At 45.8% G+C, this 21,058-nt stretch overlaps 1 protein-coding gene and 1 long non-coding RNA gene across 6 annotated transcripts in view; both read left to right on the forward strand.

Annotated features, from left to right (window-relative positions):
- Nucleotides 1-21,058, forward strand: part of LOC126164718 (tight junction protein ZO-1) — a 736,986-nt gene that overhangs the window by 248,362 nt on the left and 467,566 nt on the right. The window lies entirely within an intron of this gene.
- LOC126164774 (uncharacterized) lies at nt 12,781-13,608 on the forward strand. The gene is made up of 3 exons (XR_007535438.1): nt 12,781-12,978; nt 13,133-13,243; nt 13,403-13,608. It is a non-coding gene; the product is annotated as an uncharacterized LOC126164774 (long non-coding RNA).

Raw genomic sequence — 21,058 nt, forward strand, 5'->3', positions numbered from 1 at the left:
CACGTCTGGGATGCTCTCGGTCGACGTATCGCTGCACGTCTTCAAACCCCTAGGACACTTCAGGAGCAGCCGGCCGGAGTGGCCGTGCGGCTCTAGGCGCTACAGTCTGGAACCGAGTGACCGCTACGGTCGCAGGTTCGAATCCTGCCTCGGGCATGGATGTGTGTGGTGTCCTTAGGTTAGTTAGGTTTAATTAGTTCTAAGTTCTAGGCGACTAATGACCTCAGCAGTTAAGTCGCATAGTGCTCAGAACCAGACACTTCAGGAGCTCCGACAGGCACTGGTGCAAGAAAGGAAGGCTATACCCCAGCAGCGGCTCGACAACCTGATCCAGTATGCCAATCCGTTGTGCGGACTGTGTGCGTGTGCATGGTGATCATATCCCATGCTGATGTCGGAGTACATGCGCAGGAAACAGTGGCGTTTTGTAGCCCATGTGTTTTGGGACGGTTTTCTCAACTTATCACCAATAGCGTGGATTTACAGATCTGTGTCGTGTGTGTTCCGTATGTGCCTATGCTATTAACGCCAGTTTCGTGTAGTGCCACGTTGTGTGGCACCACATTCTGCAATTATCCTTAATTTATCAGCATGAGTGTAGATGGTCACAAACAGCGACCACAACGCTATCGTCATAACCACGGACAGATATGTGAATACGCATAACATGGACCATGGACAGCAGCATCTACTGGCAAAAAGATCGAGGTATTGTTGAGGCGTCGTCACTACACACTGTTCAAGGCTGTATAGATTACAAAACGCATGTACTGTCAGAGGTCCTACAAAGGGCACAGGGCCGCGCTGGATAGCCGCAGGGTCTGGGGCGTCATGTCACGGTTCGCGTGGCTCCTCCCGTCGGAGGTTCGACTACTCCCTCGGGCTTGTGTGTGTGTGTGTGTGTGTGTGTGTGTGTGTGTGTGTGTGTGTGTGTGTGTGTGTCCGTACAGTAAGTTACGTTTAGTTTAAGTAGTGTATAAGCTTAGGGACCGATGACCTCGCAGTTTGGTTCCATAAGATCTGACCACCAATTAAAAAAATAAAAGCGCAGGAAGCAGCTATACCATGGTCAAAAACTGGAGGCGACAGAAACAACCGTGGTCGACAGAACTGGCAAGATTAAGGGAGGATTCACAGGACAAAAGATAGTACTACCAACAAGCAAAGACAACTCCTGAAAGAACGCCGGCCGGAGTGGCCGTGCGGTTCTAGGCGCTACAGTCTGGAACTGGGCGACCGCTACGGTCGCGGGTTCGAATCCTGCCTCGGGCATGCATGTGTGTGATGTCCTTAGGTTAGTTAGGTTTAATTAGTTCTAAGTTCTAGGCGACTGATGACCTCAGAAGTTAAGTCGCATAGTGCTCAGAGCCATTTGAACCAACTCCTGAAAGAGTGATAAGACTCGATAAGACTACACTGAAATACCAGAAACAAGTAAAGACAACAAGGAAAGACTGCTGGACCAATTTATTCAAAACCCAGCTACAGAACGACATCTGGGGACAACCATCCAAGGTAGAAACAGAACGAGTAAAGACACCGACAGTTGTGTCAACACTATAACAAGGTGACGGCACAATGACCAGAGGATGGAGAAGCACAGTAGAATATCTCCTGAACGACACCTCACGAGGTCCTACACGCTGACGTATGAGGCATCCATACATCACTGACAGTGTAACCATAGCATTCGCACAAGAAGAAGTCGTGATGGCAATCAGCAGGCTTAAAAACTGTAAAGCAACCGACCCAGATAAAATACATTGAGAAACATTAAAACAAACAGTAACACAGATCACACATTTTCTTACTAACGTGTTCAACAAGGCCCTACTAAGAGGCAGAATTTCAAACCACTGTAAAAGTGCTAATGTAGTAATAATCAGTAAATCACAAGACAAAGAGTCAGCAGATCCGATCTGCCTCTTGAACACTCTCGCCGAGGTACAGGAAAGGCTTACAGTCGCGTGGACGCCTCCTCGGCCTAACGCCCCATCAATTCGGTATCAGGGAAGGCAGAGCAAGAGAAGACGCCATCAACCAAGCAGTGATAGTAACAGCGTCAGCGACAATACCTGGCCGCCATACTAATCGACATAGCCGGGGATTTTGACGTGGTGGCTGGCCCCTCTTCGCCACGTTAAGGATATGAGGCTTCCCTCTACAATAGCCTCCTCGACTACTGCAGAGGCGGGTGGCGTAGTGGAGGGTTGGTACACGCAAGGTTGTCGAGGGAATAAGAAAGGGCTCGATGTGCGGACCAATATTTTGGGATATTGCAATATCGAGCCCTTGCTGGACACCCTGGACGACAGGGCAAGTGGTGCAGTGGCGTGTGCGCATGAGCTTCTCGTAGTGGTTTCAGCCAGCTCGAGAACAGCACCAGAGGCAAAAGGCAAGCAACTGATTCAGAAAACGAACAACTGGTGCAAAGAAAATAAACTAAAAATAGCACCCAACAAAACTGTATATTTACTGCTCAGAGGGACACTACAGAGGAACCCAGTTGCAAAATTAGACAGTGGTATTTACTGGAATTAAGGAAAACGTGGAAGGGAGGACACACCAATATAACTTTCTTTTCACACAACCTGTTTATTTAACAATATATAATCATAAATTTTGTTTTCTTTACGAAACTAACAAATTTGTGATATGAATAAGCTTTTGCAAGAGAAATCAAAACAAAAACAACCTGACAATAGTTACAAGGCGACAAATTTGTGATATGAATAAGCTTTTGCAAGAGAAATCAAAACAAAAACAACCTGACAATAGTTACAAGGCGACAAATTTGTGATATGAATAAGCTTTTGCAAGAGAAATCAAAACAAAAACAACCTGACAATAGTTACAAGGCGACAAATTTGTGATATGAATAAGCTTTTGCAAGAGAAATCAAAACAAAAACAACCTGACAATAGTTACAAGGCGACAAATTTGTCATATGAATAAGCTTTTGCAAGAGAAATCAAAACAAAAACAACCTGACAATAGTTACAAGGCGACAAATTTGTCATATGAATAAGCTTTTGCAAGAGAAATCAAAACAAAAACAACCTGACAATAGTTACAAGGCGGCAAATTTGTGATATGAATAAGCTTTCGCAAGAGAAATCAAAACAAAAACAACCTGACAATAGTTACAAGGCGACAAATTTGTCATATGAATAAGCTTTTGCAAGAGAAATCAAAACAAAAACAACCTGACAATAGTTACAAGGCGACAAATTTGTCATATGAATAAGCTTTTGCAAGAGAAATCAAAACAAAAACAACCTGACAGTAACTACAAGGCGACCGGACCTGCAGCCCGCCCGTCGGGTCAAACAGCGGTGTTTACTGCCGCGCTGGACACAGACTGTCTTATTACAGGCCCTCCTGCAACACGTGAAAACTGTACAAGCAATATTGATGACAAGAGCGTTTCAGTTACTTAAACAGATGACGTAATTTTTAATTTGGAAACTCTATGTCGAAAGCTTCGGGGTTAAGATGCGCACCCGTGCTTAAAGGTTAAACAGATTTTGAAACAATTATGACAATGATAAGGCTTGCTTCACAGCAAGCAACCTCTTAATTTCAATCAGCAACCAAAGTGCGACTGGATCCCAAACCGTCCCTTTTAACAATCTTATTCTGACTAAAGCGCTGGTGACAATTTGCTGTTAATATTCCAAAAGTTAAACGATTGTCAGTTATGAAGGCCGCTCTGAAGCAACGTTTTAAAACATTGCGTATGAACACTTATTACAAGAGAAATCACTTGGCAGAACCACTATATCCAGTTAAAAATACACCAATAATGACCCGTTCTTTCAAAGACAGCAACGGACTGCTTAGTACAACCGTTTTTTTTCAGATTATAACTAATGCAATTACAATCAAAGAATTGAAACGGTTAACATCTAAAGATCGCTGTTTTGTTTAACTGCAACCTGTGTCTCAGTACAATTGTTCCGGCTGTATTTACAACGAGGAGCTGATTCATTAGAACATTAATATAGAGTATAAGGCAGAAAGGAAAGGCAATATAATTGCGGAACTAATTTTCATACAACTAGTGCCTTAGTACAGTGATGATGAAGGTGCAGCGGATAACGCATAAGCGCTGTATGTTTAATGCAGTGAAAATCTTAAATGCGTACTGAGCCGTGGCATGCCCATGCCATTAGCTGGAGTTAACCTTCATTGCGATTCTGTCTTTAGTCTCTCGCGGTTATCGCGATTGTGCTCTTATCCTCTCCTTCCGCGGGTGGCGATATTCGCACCTTGGACTACATCTTCGACCTGGCGCTCATAGTTCCCGGCTGGGCGGTGTGCGAAGAGTCGGTCGGTTGGCGTGGAGCAGCGAGGAATTCTCGGCGGGGCGGAGTTTGGCCGGGGCCCGCTGGCGGTCTTTACGCGGTGTCGGAGAGTGTCGCGCTGTTCCCATTGCTACGAGGTCCGTGGCTCACCGACCCCTGGACACGAAAGTTGAGTTTTGATTTAACCCACCAGCAAGTCAAGACTGTTCACATTTTGCCGTTTTGGAGTTCTCTGTCGGCTGTAGGGATATTCGCGCGAGCAACAACGTGGTTTTCAAGTTGGAAAATTCTAGCCACCCTCCGGTGGAGTTTCACTGAATTTGGTTATTTGAATTGAAGTGCACCAGCGGAATCTTCTGCCTTGTTGCCGTTAACGTTCCGGTTACCTGCCCTGTGCGTTGTCGTAAATTTCAGGCAGTGTAGTTTCCTGGTCGTGTCGTTGCTGTCCAGCACGGTGTGTAGTTTGACAGCTCCGTGTATGATTGGTTGTGGGCGCCAATACCTTCTACGTTGTTCCGTTCAACTTCCTGTTGTGCCCTGGTTAGGTGAAGTGGAAGTTATCTTGTCGGTGGGTCCGTTGACCTTCGGTCGGTTGGGTTGTGTCGGATCGTGAATGGTTGGCCCGAAAACCTGTCTCACCTAAGCGAGCGTTAGTGTTTGAATTCTAGGCCGACCCTCGAACATCTGAGCACCGTTGTGTGTACTACCTTATTTTTTTTAAAAATTTGTTCTTGTTGTTGGTACTTGTATGACTTCAAGACGGTTTTGTGTTTTAAATTAGTTTTATTGTCCGCAGCTCGTGGTCGTGCGGTAGCGTTCTCGCTTCCCGCGCCCGGGTTCCCGGGTTCGATTCCCGGCGGGGTCAGGGATTTTCTCAGCCTCGTGATGACTCGGTGTTGTGTGATGTCCTTAGGTTAGTTAGGTTTGAGGAGTTCTAAGTTCTAGGGGGCTGATGACTATATATGTTAAGTCCCATAGTGCTCAGAGCCATTTGAGCCATTTAGTTTTATTCTTAAAGCCATCAGCCTAGTTTAAAGTACTGTTTCACGTAAGCCCTTTGGCTTTTAAAAAAATTAATGTTTTGGACTTTTAAGTGTTCGACCTTCAGCCGATTTGAATTGAACTTGTTTACTTCAGCCTAACTAGATAACTGTTTTAAAATAAGGCTTGCCTTTAAAATTTCTGATTGTGCTTGCGTTTTAAGTTATTGGCCTTCAGCCGTTTTTAAATTATAGCGGGTTTAGCCGGTAATTAAGTACCAAAGATTAAAGCTGTGTGTTTTAAAAAAATATTTGGGCTCTTGTTATGTTTGATCAAATAATAAAGTTGTATGTCCGAGTGTAACTCACAGCGCCGTATTTTCGTCCCTTTCCACAGTTTATTATATCTGTCCTGTCCTGCGTGTTAAGCAGGGCATTTCACGTATTGCTCCGTAGCGTGTAAATATTTGTTGAAGGATCTCTTCAAAACAGCATGAGCTGCATTTGAGACGTTTAATTTTCAAACTTTTATTCGGATGCGTAACCTATGGTAAGCGCCATATCGTGTATCTCTATGTGAATGACTTGCATGTCAGTTACACGTTCTCCATATCGTGTATCTCTATGTGAATGACTTGCATGTCAGTTACACGTTCTGTGTGATGTGTAACTTCGTGCTCATCTGGAAAGCAAACAACGATTTAGATACATAGAAAACAATTACAACTATGTCTGTGTTAATATGTTAGGATGGGAAATCTATCGTATGCTGCTGTTGTGGCCGATGCCTTTCAACGCCACATTTGTTATAACTGTCATATAAAGTAAGCGTCAGTTCCGTGTTGGGGTACGTGATTCTCTCGTTGCACTGTTTTATAAGGTTTTCACTGTGGTTCTCGGTTCACTCTTACACCAGACTTGAAACAGCTGGCACTCGGTGTCGTGTGAAAAGCGCCGCGAAACTGACGGAGTTTCAGAGCGAGACTCGTCGCAGAAATCAGCTCGGAGGCGGAGCCTTCGAATCGGCCAAAATCAGTCGGAGGGAACAGCGGTGGCCCGTCCGTAAGAGACGCTCGCCTGTGGCCACCTGCCGGCCGGCAACCCGGCCTCCATCTCCACTAACGCCGCCTGTCACCGTTGTCCGGGTGTCGGAAATTGTGTTCGTACGTAGGAGTCGGTTCCGTCTGCACGAGAGTCGTCATCCTGAACGCAGTAATTTCGCAGTTCTGACAGTGACGTCAGCGAATTGTGTGTGTGTGTGTGTGAACCGCGCCCTCTTCGCCCCGCTCCCCTCTGTCTCAGCTGCCACCCCCCCCCCACCCCCACCCCACCCGCGCGACGCAATCGATAGGCGCGCGCAGCGGCCGGCGGAGGCGCAAAGCAGGCGGGCGTGGCGCAGGCTCCAGCAGGCTCCAGCCCGGAGCCGCCAGCGCCCTCCCTCTCGTCGCGTCGCCGCCAGTCAGTTGTGGGGCCTGCAAGCGTGATGCTCACACCGTTCGTACGTACACAACATTATCACCACCTACCTAACAGCCGGTATGTCCACCTCTGGCGCAGATAACAGCGGCGACGCGTCGTGGCATGCAAGCAGTAAGACCTAGGTAGGTCGCTGGAGAGAGTCTCAACATACGAGTCACCTAATTCCCGTGAATTACGGTCAGGGGAAGGGGGGGGGGGGAGGCGATGAGCTCTGACGCCACGTCCAATCACATTCCAGATGTGTTCGATCGAGTTCTGATCTGGCGAGCTGGTGGGCCAGCACATCAACTGGAACTCGGCACAGTGTTCCTCGGGCCACCCCAACACACTGCTGGCCTCGTGACACGGCGCATTATCTTGTTGAAAAATGCCGCTGCCTTCGAGAAACGTTGTCGTCGCAATGGGGTTTACGTGGTCTGCAACGACAGTCCGTGGCCGTTGTGGTCTCTGGCACGAGCTCTACTGAACCCGTGGATCCTCCCCAGAGCGTAGTGCAGCCGTCGCCTGCGTGTCTCCGCCCCGCAGAACAGGTGTCAACGAGCTGTTCCCACGGAAGACCACGGATTCGCGCCCTCCTATCGGTATGGTGAAGTTGGCATTGGGATTCATCAGACCAGAAGAACTACCTGTCTCTGCTGGCGGCAGACCCCGCTCGTCCTTGTAGCGACAGCGGATCACCGAAAATAGTAATCACGGTTACTTAAGAAGGAAAACAGAATGACAGCACATCGAGCGGCAGAAAAACACGTCCTATAAAGCGAATTACCTCTGCTAAAATGGCACGGCGCCAGTAACATCTTCAGGTGCGTCGACTGCGGAGAAGATCGCCGTGGTCGACGATGTTTATACGGAGCTTCAAAACGAACTCAGGCACAAAACTTTAACAGTTATACCAGAAACAGTGAAAAATAAAATTTGGGCATTCGTCATAACTTGAGCAAAATTAGAAGGGTAGAATGAGGAATTAAGAAAAAAAATCAGTGTTCACCTAAGGAATTAGGTAACGCCGGTGTACCAGATGCGCTGGAACGAGTTCATCGTCTGGAATCAGAAATAACCGATCTCAAATCATAAAATCAAAGATTAAGAAGAGAAAGTAAGTCAACTCCACTATCGTTTGCGGCAGTTGCGGCCGCAGGCTGAGCTTCAAAACCGAAGAGGAAACTAGAAGAAGACATACAGCAAGGCAAATTAAAACAGTCGATTGTTCTGTCATTCAAATCTGAAAACAATCGAGACACCGCGGTCATACCTGAAACAACCACTTAAACAATCAATGCGAGAAACAATTTTCCAAAAACAGAGATACTGAAATTCCAATGCTAAATACAAACTATCTATCTAATAATACGCTTAGGAATACTTCATCCACACACAATTTCTCATGTACACAAACAAGACAGATGTCAGTATGTTTCACAGGACACATATAGAAACCCCAAACAACACAATAATAACGTAACTGATAAAGGTAATCTTGAGAATAACTTACGCAAAAGTAGGTTAGAAAATAGGGAAATTTTCCTGACTCCTTTGCGTTTGCTGATACCCCTCAGTCACCCGAAAGGGGGAAAAAAGTATGTTTCCCTACAACAGAGCAGACCGACAGAGTGATACTTAGGACAGAGAGATCATCGTGAACTCTGCTGAGTCTTAGGACAAGCATGCGCACGAAGAGGTGAAGGTTTAAACATAGATAAAGTTTATAAGGACTTGGTCAGGGCGCATGGACCCGTTTGTTACGGTCCTAAAGAGACAATACCTAAGTGCTGTGCCTTTACTATTTGCCCCCCCCCCCCCTCCCCGATGTCAAGACCTTACAACTAAACTGCAATAGGAGCACTTCGGTTGGAGTGGAACTGGGTAACCTTCTGAACGAAGTACAGGCAGATATAATCTGTCGCCGCGCTAGATTTCCAGGTTTTCCCAAATATCTCCTAACAGTTACCGGTACCCAAAATGCCAAGGCTGCAGTTGTAATAGCGAACATAAATTAGACAGTCACAAAAATAACACAACTTTTTTTCTGAAAATGTAGCCACAGCTGTAATTGCGCTTGGACTAGCGTACCCATGTATGCACAGTACTCGTATGACACAGAGCCTTTTGCTGATCAAATAAGACATATAGCACAATTTTCTAGGGGCAAAAGATTCTTGTGCGAACGCACACGCTATGCCCGAACTCGTACGGGACTTGGTAGATTAATCTGCCACGAGTAATGAGTATGATGGGCAAACATCTACTAGGCGCCCTACGAATGTAGTGGTGTGGACATGTTCGGAATGTGGATCTCACGGGGAGCGTGCAAGGGATAAGTCCCTGCAGACGCACTATCCTCTGTGCCCGCGGTGGCTCAGATGGATAGAGCGTCTGCCATGCAAGCAGGAGATCCCGGTTTCGAGTCCCGGTCGGGGCACACATTTTCAACATGTCCCCAATGAAGTACATCAATGCCTGTTTGCAGCTAGGGCGTGCATTTAATTATCATTTCATTTCTAGCAAAGCTGCATGGTCATCCACGGTAACTGTTCTTTCGGGAACAGATACTACCGTCATACATAGCAAAAGATTACTAATACTATCAGTGCACCGTGGACTCTATGACACGCAGGCAGAACAGACAATAGGGGACAAATCGTAGTTGACACAATAAATGAATGCAGCCTCTTCGTGCCGGCCGGAGTGGCCGTGCGGTTCTAGGCGCTGCAGTCTGGAGCCGGGCGACCGCTACGGTCGCAGGTTCGAATCCTGCCTCGGGCATGTGTGTGTGTGATGTCCTTAGGTTAGTTAGGTTTAAGTACTTCTAAGTTCTAGGGGACTGATGACCTCAGAAGTTAAGTCGCATAGTGCTCAGAGCCAGCCTCTTCGTTCTAAACAAAGCAGGACAGACACATTCTGCAACAGTACAGGAGGACCCAGCAGTATTGACGTCTCACTAGCAACTGCGAAGTCCATAATATACGTCAATAAATGGGAACTACTAGAAAATGACACATACAGTGACCATAACGCCTTACTCATCCAAACAAACACGAACACACTAACTTCTCATTAACACAAACAACGACTTCTTCGAAACAAGACTGACTGGCAAACATTAAGGAACGTCAGTGGTAGCATAGACTGTAAAGCATACATTATGATGGGCCTGCTTCAAAAAGAACAACATTTAGCTATACCAAAACCGGCAGTGCACCGAAACAGAAACTCCACTGGTCCACTGATTTAACAGGACTATTGAAAGACGCTAGAGACAAATGGAAACATTACCAAAAAAACAAAAACAGGAGGAGCTAAGATTGAAACTGTACTGTGATGCAAATCAAAAATATAAAAACGAACTATACAAGACCAGACAGGGTCACTGGAACAAATTTGTCCAAATTCAGCTACAAAACAATATATGTGGGAGAACCATTTGAAGTTGTAACGGATGAGGTGAAGACGCCGACAGTAATGTCAAGTCTTAGGCGCACAGGTTGCACTACTACAGGGGCCTGGAGGTGTTCCAGCAGAAAGACTGCTCAAGAATCTTCTCCCTGATGACGAGAAGGCGAATGACCAGCAGCAGCACACAGACTTACGAAGGCAAATGGAGGACGCCTACACAGACGGCCCTGTTAAGTGTCCCGTTTGCCCAAGACGAGGTGTAGCGAGCGAGGCGGCGCAATGGTTAGCACACTGGACTCTCACTCGGGAGGACGACGGTTCAATCCCGCGTCCGGCCGTCCTGATTTAGGTTTTCCGTGATTTCCCTAAATCGCTTCAGGCAAATACCGGGGCGGTTCCTTCGAAAGGGTACGGCCGACTTACTTCCCCATCCTTTTCCTAATTCGATGAGACCGATGGCCTCGCTGTCTGGTTTCCTCCGCCAAATCCACCCAACCCAACCAAGAGGAGGTAGGATTAGAAGTAAAACAATTAGAAAATGAAACGACTTCGGTCCAGGTAGCATACACGTAGAAACAGCTAAAAAAATAGTGTTGCACAGCCCCCTTTCTAACAGAGTTACTGAACGAAGCACTGCTGCAAAGTAGGGTCTCTGCCATGTGGAAAACAGCGAACATAGTAATCATCAGAAAATCAGAAGATTGGGATCCAGCAGACCCAAAGACTTACACGCCCATCTACCTCTTGAACGCTTTGCCTAAGGTGCAAGAGAGGCTGCTGTGTAATCGACTGCAGTCACGCAAGACGCTCTTAGGCCTTACTCCACATCAGTATGGCTTTAGACCAAAAAGCTCAATACACGATGCAGATAACCGTACGTTCGAAATAATACAGGCCACACAAGAAGAATACGCAGTAGCTGTAGCAGTAGATATAGCAGCTACCTTCGACAGTCTCTGGTGGCTTGCCCTGTTCGCAAGGCTACGAGAGACTCTTATACAATAGCTTATGTGATTACAGCAAAGATAGGGTGGCGCAATGGGACGCGGAAACACAAAAGGTTATCAAAAAAATAACAAGAGGATGCACACAAGGCTCAGTCAGTGGGTCAATTTTCTGAGATATTTAGAAAGAACCGTTCTTGACCAGTCTGCATGAAGGTGATAAGGTGAGCCTACGCTGACGACTTGCTAGTAGTAATAACTGCAAATCGAGAATGCAATTCGAAAGCAAGGCTACATAAATCCTTGTAAAAATAAGTGGTTGGTGCAGCCATAACAAGTTCACAATTGCAACACACAAGACAGTGTGTATACTGACGCAAGGTGCCTTGCAGAAGAGCCCCATTACTAGGTTGAACAACACTAGCATACAGAGGAAAATAACGACAAGATACCTGGGGATCCACCTCGACGAACGACTGACATTCAGTGAACGCATAAGACTTACAACTGAAAAAGCGACAAGACTAATGCACAAACTCGTCGCATTTAACTCAACTCACTGCAGACAACCATTGCAGACACCGCGTATGTGTGATACAGCCCTCTTCGAATATATGTGTTTCGCAGCAAGTGCCTGGGCACATTGATTGTTACTCCCGAGCTAAAAAATCGTTGTGGGACGTGGACAAAAAAATGGCTCTGAGCACTATGGGACTCAATTGCTGTGGTCATAAGTCCCCTAGAACTTAGAACTACTTAAACCTAACTAACCTAAGGACATCACACACATCCATGCCCGAGGCAGGATTCGAACCTGCGACCGTAGCGGTCGTGCGGTTCCAGACTGTAGCGCCTTTAACCGTGCGGCCACTCCGGCCGGCGTGGACAAAGAGATGTATTGGTCAGAATGTCAGGGGCATTTGAGACCACGCCCGTCGAAGCCTTATGCGTTGTACTTGTAACATACCCTATTGACATAACCGTTAAACACAGAGCAGCAGCATACTGGCTAGAAAGGTGTAGACTGGATAAGGGGAGAATGAATAACAGGCGAGCATATTACAGATAAAACGCCAGTTAGATCTTGAGAAGTTTGAAACATGGCAAAAAGAATGGGAAGTATCTGACAAGGGCACGGTTAAGGCTAGAGTCAAGTTGACCCAGGTAGGGCGGTATGGTGCACTTTCTGACGGGCCATGGCCTGCACCGCGTTGGTCTTTTAGCGAAGGTGGTATGTGTGATGTGGCTAACGTGGATACCCCAAACACATAACACTAAAATGTACCCCGCGCGCGCACACACACACACACACACACACACACAAACGCGCGCGCACGTGCATGAGCCTACGCGCAAATTGAGACGCGTATAGCGCGTGTGGCGCGACGCAGCGCAGCGCAGCGCGCGTTTTTGTAACGTCACAGGGTCAAATGGGTCCGCGCAAATTGGGACGCGACGCGACTGGGACGCGACACGCGCGTGCGCCGGGTGGAGCGGCGTTGTGGTTGCAGCACAGTAGTGATGGGCTAAACTGCGATTTTCCGATATCAGTGATTTCTGTGAATGCTACTTTTGAGTATCTGTGATTCTTAACTGTGATTTGTCGCAGTTAAGAGTCGCAGTTAAGGAACATAGGTCGTGTATCCCTCCGCCACTGCTATTTCTGCGATTTCTGCTACTTCCGCGATTTCTGCTACTTCTGCGATTTCTGTGACTTCTGCTACTTCTGCGATTTCTGCTACTTCTGCGATTTCTGTGACTTCTGCTACTTCTGCGATTTCTGTGATTCCTGCGATTTCTGCGACTTACCACCGTATGAGAAAGTTACATCTGTCAACACAGAAAATTGCATCTCAACAAACCTGTCTTTGGCAAGTATGTTTTACGTTTTTTCTTCCGTTGGCTTTAATTTTGTATTAAAGAAACAACTGTGAAAATATTAATAGTGTAATTAATATGTAAGTAGCCGTACAGTACCGTAATAGTTCGTATTTAGAAAATGAATTGTAACATATTGTTATGTTCACAGGTACCTGAACTACATTTCAGTCACTCAGTAAAGTGATAACTCAAAATATCATTGTCAACAGATCTGAAGAAATTGCCACTGCGTCTTTAGACCGTTTTCGTCAGACGAGAGGTTAGTTTCTAAGCGTTTTGATGGACTTAATTACTTCAGTGTGATCGTTCTTGCAAATGTGATATTCATTATAGCAAATATTAGCAATCTACTCTGTCAATTATATTGCTAGTAATTAATGACAGCAAAAATTGTTTAATAATCCTTGTGTTTTTGCAGACACAGTTCTGACTCTGATTACTGGTTGCTGTACGTATCTATCCACATCAAGGCTGTTTTTGAGAGAGACTAGTGAAGATTCAAGACAGTTCTTAGAGGATTTGCAGTTTAAAAGTGAAATAATTGTGAAATAAGTGTGTGAATGATTAAACTGTGTTTTATTGAAGTTGTTGTGCGATTTTAAAGGAATAATAAATGTCAAATACAGTGAGTGAATAATAAAAATCTCATTTTCCACATGTTTAAGCCGCCCTATACCCATAATTTTCCGCCACTTACTTATTGGTAAACACTTGTTGGAGAGTGACGTGCCGCCCCCCCCCCCCCCTTTCACCACAATCTTGGTGTGACACTGACCTGTAACTTATCCCGAAGTCTACAATATGCATTTTGAGGCTGTTGATATGAAAGTGGGAAGTACAGATCTTCCAGTTAAATCAGGAATAGCTTAAGTGCATTACTTGAAAGTAACACAGGAAAAGCTTACTTATGTAGGTGGTAGTAGTGTCGGCAAAAAGTTCTTGTGTGTGAAGTTGCCATGTAGAACACCAGGTGTAAAACTTTTCTCCCGAGTCTTGAACTGTGTCGGAACAAATGTGAGGCATTCATACGACTGTTTTCATTTCTTTATACTTATACAGATGTCTGAGTTCTGCTGTGTTAACACTACAAAGTCCTGTAGGCATGTGGAGTATTAACCAAAACCGTCATATTGGAAGCAGAATCAAACACATTTGTTACGTTACTTGATATTTTCAGGAGAAAAAGGCAATGTTGTTTCTTATTAATATAATACATTCAGAGTCACAGCAGTATTTGACCAACCATAACTGATGCTGAATGTGCATGTCGTCATATAATATGAAGGGCTTATTTCAATAGTGGTACAAGTCCATCACCTCCACTTTTCTGTCTATAATGCGTCTGAAATTAGTGATCCAAACAAACATAAATAAAGGTTCATCTCTAGCAAGAAGCCATATGCTTGAATATTTCTGGTATCTCAAATGCAGATTTGTCAGCGCTCATTTAACTTTACGACTCTGTATCTCAAAGTGAACAAAAATGGACTTGTACGACTATTGAAATAAGCCCTTCATATGCACACACAGCACATCGAACTCGTGAGGCACAAGGCTCTCATAACGAAGTACGTACGTCGGTCAACAGATGACACTAGGAAAAGTATGTTAACTGCGCTTTTTAGTTGCTACTTGCGACTCTTACTTGCGATTTGTCACAGAAATCGCAGTTTGACTCGGTAGCGAATAGCGTAGTATGAACTTTGCTCAACAGATGGCAGTGCTAACTGCGCTTTTTAGTTGCTACTTGCGACTCTTAGTTGCGACTTGTCACGGAAATCGCAGTTAGACTTGATACCGCATAGCAGAGATGGACGTAGTACGAACTTTGGCCAAAAGATGGCACTGTTAACCGCGCTTTCTAGTTGCTACTTGCGACTCTTAGTTGCGACTTGTCACGGAAATCGCAGTTAGACCCGATACCGTATCGCAGAGATGGACGTAGTACGAACTTTGGCCAACAGATGGCACTGTTAACTGCGCTTTCTAGTTGCTACTTGCGACTCTTGGTTGCGACTTGTCACCGAAATCGCAGAAAGAAGTGCTAAATTCGAGCAATAGATGGCTCACGTCTTTGAATATGAAATACTACTTGCGACTGCTAACTGTGACTGAAATCGCAGTTAGATTCTGTAAAGTTGCTACTGTGATATCTGTGACTTCTCAGTCACTGTGATTTCTAACAGATACGCGATTTCCTGCCCACCACTACAGCACAGTTTTTCGCGCCGCTCGAGCACTGCGGGAGGGGTAGTGTTTCGTTTTTCGCCTTTTCGCTGTTTAAGCGCTCCATCTATTTTCGTTAATACGTAATAGTTTTCAGTTACAAATATCTGTACAATTCTTTTGTTTCTTCTTTTGTCAAGAACAATGCACACTGGTGAGCCATTAGCCACTGGGATTATATGTTCTCCCTCCACAATGTTTTCAGATCGCAAGAAAGGACAGACGATTCATCGTGAGGGTAGTGAATAAGGAAGTAAGGAATATTATAAAAATCACGTGATTTAGGAGTAAGGCAGGAAAGTGAAACAAGGTTACCTACTTGATGCACAAAGCCGAAAAGTTGTAATTTCCACAGATATGACTCCTTTTTGCTTCTGGTAAAAAGTGTCCAAGATATGAGGTACGTAAATTTCACTATGGTTACTTGGATATGGATGTAATAAGAGACATTATACTATGTGCATGTGTACATCACATTTCCATTGCAAGCTAGAAACAGTCGAAAAGCAGTCACAAATAACAATCTTTTAATTGCCTCGCCGTGATGAGAAAAAGCATTTCAGTTGTTGCATGCACATTATCAGCATTAATAAACTAATTATTCAACAGGCTACACAAATGAAAGAAATGGTCCATATCTTTACGAAGTTAGGAATATCCTAAAAGAGTGTGGTGATTAGATATTTTTAATTTGTTGAAATGTACTGCTGACAAAGGCAGATCTACTTTCATGGCAATGCTTTTCGAACTCCAGCTCACAAGGCACACACGGCTAGCTTGTGCATTTCTGTCGCGCGCATCATCCTCCGCTGCTGACAATACACTGACCATTGTGTTGTGCGACAGATCAGTTGTTTATTTTTCTAAGTAACAACTATTTTATTCGCGATCACACATTGTCAGTTTGGCAAGCCGTAAGTGAGTGATCAGCATCTGGCATGTGCCTATCATGCCGCCTGATTATTCTAATACTGCTCAGATCAAGGGAAGGAACAAAATCCTGTGGTAAATTTCCATTCCAGTAGCTCAGTGTTAAAAATACAATGGGTTAAGGGGATTCAACCAAAACTCCAACAGAAATGACAATTTATTTTTGTGTGAGTTGTTAACCTTTCCTCATTCGAAGAAGCATCACCATTTATGAGTAACTGCCACATCCCTCTTGTTGGCAGGTTTAATTGTTCTTCCTTTGCCAAAACACAGTATAATTTGCACGTACTCAGCTATTACGACATAGTTCTGAAACAGAGCGCCTGATTAAACAATTAGTTGGCAATCGCAGAGTTCAAGAGCTTAGGTTTGCAGTAACATAAGAGAAGAAATTTTATGTATATTTTCATACTAGGAAAAATTTGTTTCGGTAGCAGTCGATAACTGTTAAAGATTTACAGTCACTGGAGAGAAAAAAATAAAAAGGGAAATATAAGTATTGATATATCACCATAAATAAGAAAGTTCCGTGTGTTTACGAAATGGCAAAATACTCTCCTGTTTGTGTGCTATCATTTGTCAAACTTTCGTTTCGATGTCTCGAGCGGTTTAGGAGATTCGAGAGATTTGCGAGTATTTCACTCTCGTGGCCAACATCGGAAGTGAGCGCGCTACATAGGATCAATGTTCTCGAGATCGGAGGCAGAGACCTCCTCCCAAGTCTAAAGAAAAATTCAAAATATTGGCTAAATTTCATATGCAGCAACATATGGTGTAATTCGCACCAAACGCAAATCATAGCGACCCCTATTTTCCATTGCAAACTATTCGAATTTTGCGTAGCGTCTTACTAAAATGTGTATAAACAATAAGTATGACCATTAGGGAGATGATGGGCACTTCGCCACGAAGCTGACATATAACGCTGCAAGCAAGGTAAAAATGAAATATTTGTGGTGAATAGTTTCTGTAAAATCGTTTGAGGAAGATTGCAGTGTGCGCGCGCTTCGGTTCTGTCAGCGCAGAGCGTCGCCAGTCGGCGCGTGCCAAGTACGTACGGTGTACGCGTCGCAATATGCGCTGCAGCCGCGCGACTCGTGCGGCACGTGCGTGTCGCGCTGTAGCGTCGTGTCAACGTCACACGTGCTGTACGCGTCTCAATTTGCGCTAAGCGAAGCTGACGTCAGAAATCGAAGTAAAACATAATTTTCCTTTATTTTATTTTATTTAGTTCCTTGGATCATTATTTTTAAACAGGTAAATGTGTCATTTGTGTAACGTATAAGATGCAAAGTGTAAAACATGTGAACTTTATAAAACTGTGCATAAGGTTACTCACACCATATAACAAGACGGAAATACGCAAGTACAAGCGCACAGCATGATAGGAGACGAGGTTGAGGCCACCTGCCGAGCCTCCTCGGAGGGCTGACGGCGCCGCTAGCTGCAGGAAGCAATTAGTAGTGTCATACCTCGTACACAAATCACGTAGAGTTAGTGTCACAGCATATATGTAATAGAACATGATAATTGAGGTGGGACGGGCTCTAAGTGCTTACCGAGGCCCTCCCGCTTGAAATAGCTAGGTAAAGGGACCGCTTGTGCTGTGTAAATCTTTCGTGTATTATTTTCTTCTGAAGGATATAGTAATTTATTTCCAATTGTACTTTATGTATCTTGTTATTTTTTATTTTGTTTCTCTTTTTTAAATAACAATTTCATTATATAAAAAAATTGTTAAAATGGTGAAAATTGTTACGAAGGTGATGGGTAACTCTGTAATGTTAATAAATAAATAAATAAATAATGAATAAATCTGTAATGAGAGGCGGCAGCGGCCGGCCAACCGCACGACGTGTGGAGGTGCTTTCACCTCGGTTTCGCCACGTGTTGTGTTGAAGACGCTCACCACAGCACTCCTCGAACACCCGACAAGTCGTGCAGTTCCGAAATGTGGGTGCCGAGCCTCCGGGCCATCCCAGTCTGGCCTCGGTCAAACTCAGGAAGATAATCCTGCAGGACGACGGTTCATGCCCGCGTTGGGGCATCGAGATTTAGGTTGTTCTCCATTTCCCTAAATCGCTTGACCCAAATTCCAGGGATACTTGCTTTCAAAGGGCAAGACTGATGTCCTTCCTCATTCTTCCCTAATCCGAGCTTGTGTTGCGTCTCCAGTGAATTTGGTGTCGACGGAACGTTAGATCGTAATCTCCTCCTCCTCCTCGGGCAGACCGCGCGCCATTCCCATTGTACACACAGGCAGTGCGCTCACTCATACTACATGTATCGTGCGTGCGTGTGTGACTAGCCGTCATTCCTCGCCACGTGACGCTGCTGTCGCCTAAGCGGGTTTATATCGGTGGTAGGTCGGTGGTCTTAATGTTCTGGCACACCAGTGTACACGTTACCAGCTGCGAACTATCTGGACAATGGCGGACTCATCTCTCGATGTCATTTTAGAGTGTAAAAGAGGGAGAGGAACGCCGCGTTGTCAGCAGAATGGGTGAGTCAGTCAGCAGAATGGGTCAGTCAGCAGAGCTCAGCGACTTGGAATGTGGACAAGTCGCTGGGTGTCACCTGAGTAACAAATCTATCAGCCCCTCTAAGGTTGTCCAACTCGACTGTCGGTGATGTGACTGTGAAACGGGAGAGCGAAACAACGACCTCGGCTAAACCGAGACTGGGCCGACATGATGTACTGGCGGACGGGGAGCGTCGAGCACTACGGGGGGTGGTTATAAGGAATCACAAGAAATTGGCGCAAGGTCCCACCCGTTGTCCGGCTAGCGTGGGGGGGGCCACAGTAATGGGGTACACTGGTCCCCCAGCGCCGCACAGGCCACGCATTTCCGTAGTCGGCGCTAACCGACGCTTGACTTGCCGTACAGAGCGGCGCCAGAGTACAGAGGAAGACGAATCACGCTATATGCAGTGGGAATCCGACGGTCCGTGGTGCCGACAACAAAGTACGGAAGAGGTACTTCTATAGCAGTGTTTACGTGGTCCCCTTATTGGGCTCAAGAAAACGTTAGAGGCGGAAGGATACACAGCACTGTCTGCTGCGTACATCAGAGCAAAAGTGTCGCCGGCACAATTGAAGTCGTCATAGAGGCGAAGGGTCGGGACACAGCATATTGTTGTCCACTGATGTGTGTCCGGGTATCTGTGACCAGGCAGCGCACACCTCCCACGCCTCTCTCTCTGTGGCGGCCACGGTCGAAACGAGCATCAGAGTCAAGTGCCGGAACAGAGACAGCCGTCTGTATGTCATTATGCACATCCCGAAGTGCGGTCATTGGTTGCGTGTTCTCTCATTTATAACTGAAATGAAGCATTGAGTTTAGGAACTGAACGACTTGTTGCATTAGTACTACACACGTAGCAGCACTGTTGACGTAATTTGCAGTTGAAATCGTCGGCTCCCATGATCGATGCATTCTGCTGACCCAGGAAGAGAGCCGCGACTGTCTCCGAGAAGAAGGTGGAACGTTGACGGCGGCAACCCGAACCAGGTGGCGCATACACGTTGGCCATCCTAACGTCACTAAACGCGAGAGCCATACGTCCGGCATCAGGGCAACAGATAACTGCATCAGCGAGAATACCGTTACGTAAGAGCATCGCCACCCCACTAGCAGTAGGGGAGACGTGTGCTGTAAAACCGTGGGGGAGCACAGAAAGTGGCAGCGTGCACCTCCTGAAGGAGAGCTACGTCAACGTCACGGAGTAAAGCCAGTTTGTGGCGTACGCGAATGGTGTTGACAATCACCGTGGCTCTGCCATAGAGCGGGGTAGCTGCTATCGCCAGGAGGACAGGCGATTCAAACACGGGGGAAGCACAGGGAACTCCCTGTTAGCTGCCAGTGGAAGGCCACATCACTGTGTCGGGGAAGGAGCCGACCCACCAAGGGGGTGCATGGCTCCAGAATTTCCTTGTTCAGCATCGACGTCGTCCGCCCAGGAGACAGACGTGTCACCCGGCCGACTCAGTGGCACATATCAGAGGTTGTAAGCAGGCTGTTTTGGTTCTTTTATTGGTAACGCCATGCAGCGCTCTGTATGAAAATCACTGGCTGTGCTGTGTGCAGTCTGTGGCTGGTTTGCATTGTTGTTTGCTATTGTAGTGTTGGGCAGCTGGGTGTTAACAGCGCGTAGCGTTGCGCAGTTGGAGGTGAGCCGCCAGCAGTGGTGGATGTGGGGAAGTGAGATGGCGGAGTTTTGAGAGCAGACGATCTGGACGTGTGTCCATCAGAGACAGTAAATTTGTAATATTCGATATCATGAACTGATATGTATATATTATGACTTTTGAACACTATTAAGGTAAATACATTGTTCTCTATCAAAATCTTTCATTTGCTAACTATGCCTATCAGTAGTTAGTGCCTTCTGTAGTTTGAATCTTTCATTTAGCTGGCAGTAGTGGCGCTCGCTGTATTGCAGTAGTTCGAGTAACGAAGATTTTTGTGAGGTAAGACATTCATGAAAGGTATAGGTTATTGTTAGTCAGCGCCATTCTTTTGTAGGGATTATTGAAAGTCAGATTGCGTTGCGCTAAAATATTCTGTGTCAGTTTAGAAATGATCACAATAAGTAAAGAGAGTAATGTCTGAGTACGTTCAGTTTTGCTCAGCTGTTTGAAAATCAAATAACATAAGATGTTTAACATCACAGTAATTCATTAATTTTTCAAAAGCGACGTTACAGGGTGAGGCCGCCGGTAGGGTGAGGCACAGGAGGGGAGGGAAGGTCGGTGGCCGGACGTGGATGCCGATCGGTGATGGTGGCGGGGAAGGACGTCGCGTTGTCAGGCGACAGCGCACCATCAGCAGCAGGGTCGTCATCCTGCGCACACATCCGAGGGAGCCAGTTATCAGAAGGGGTGCTGCGTTGTCTCTTCCGTTTCCTCGGCGGCCGT

This window comes from Schistocerca cancellata, chromosome 1, assembly GCF_023864275.1.
Source record: "Schistocerca cancellata isolate TAMUIC-IGC-003103 chromosome 1, iqSchCanc2.1, whole genome shotgun sequence".
NCBI classification, from domain to species: domain Eukaryota; kingdom Metazoa; phylum Arthropoda; class Insecta; order Orthoptera; family Acrididae; genus Schistocerca; species Schistocerca cancellata.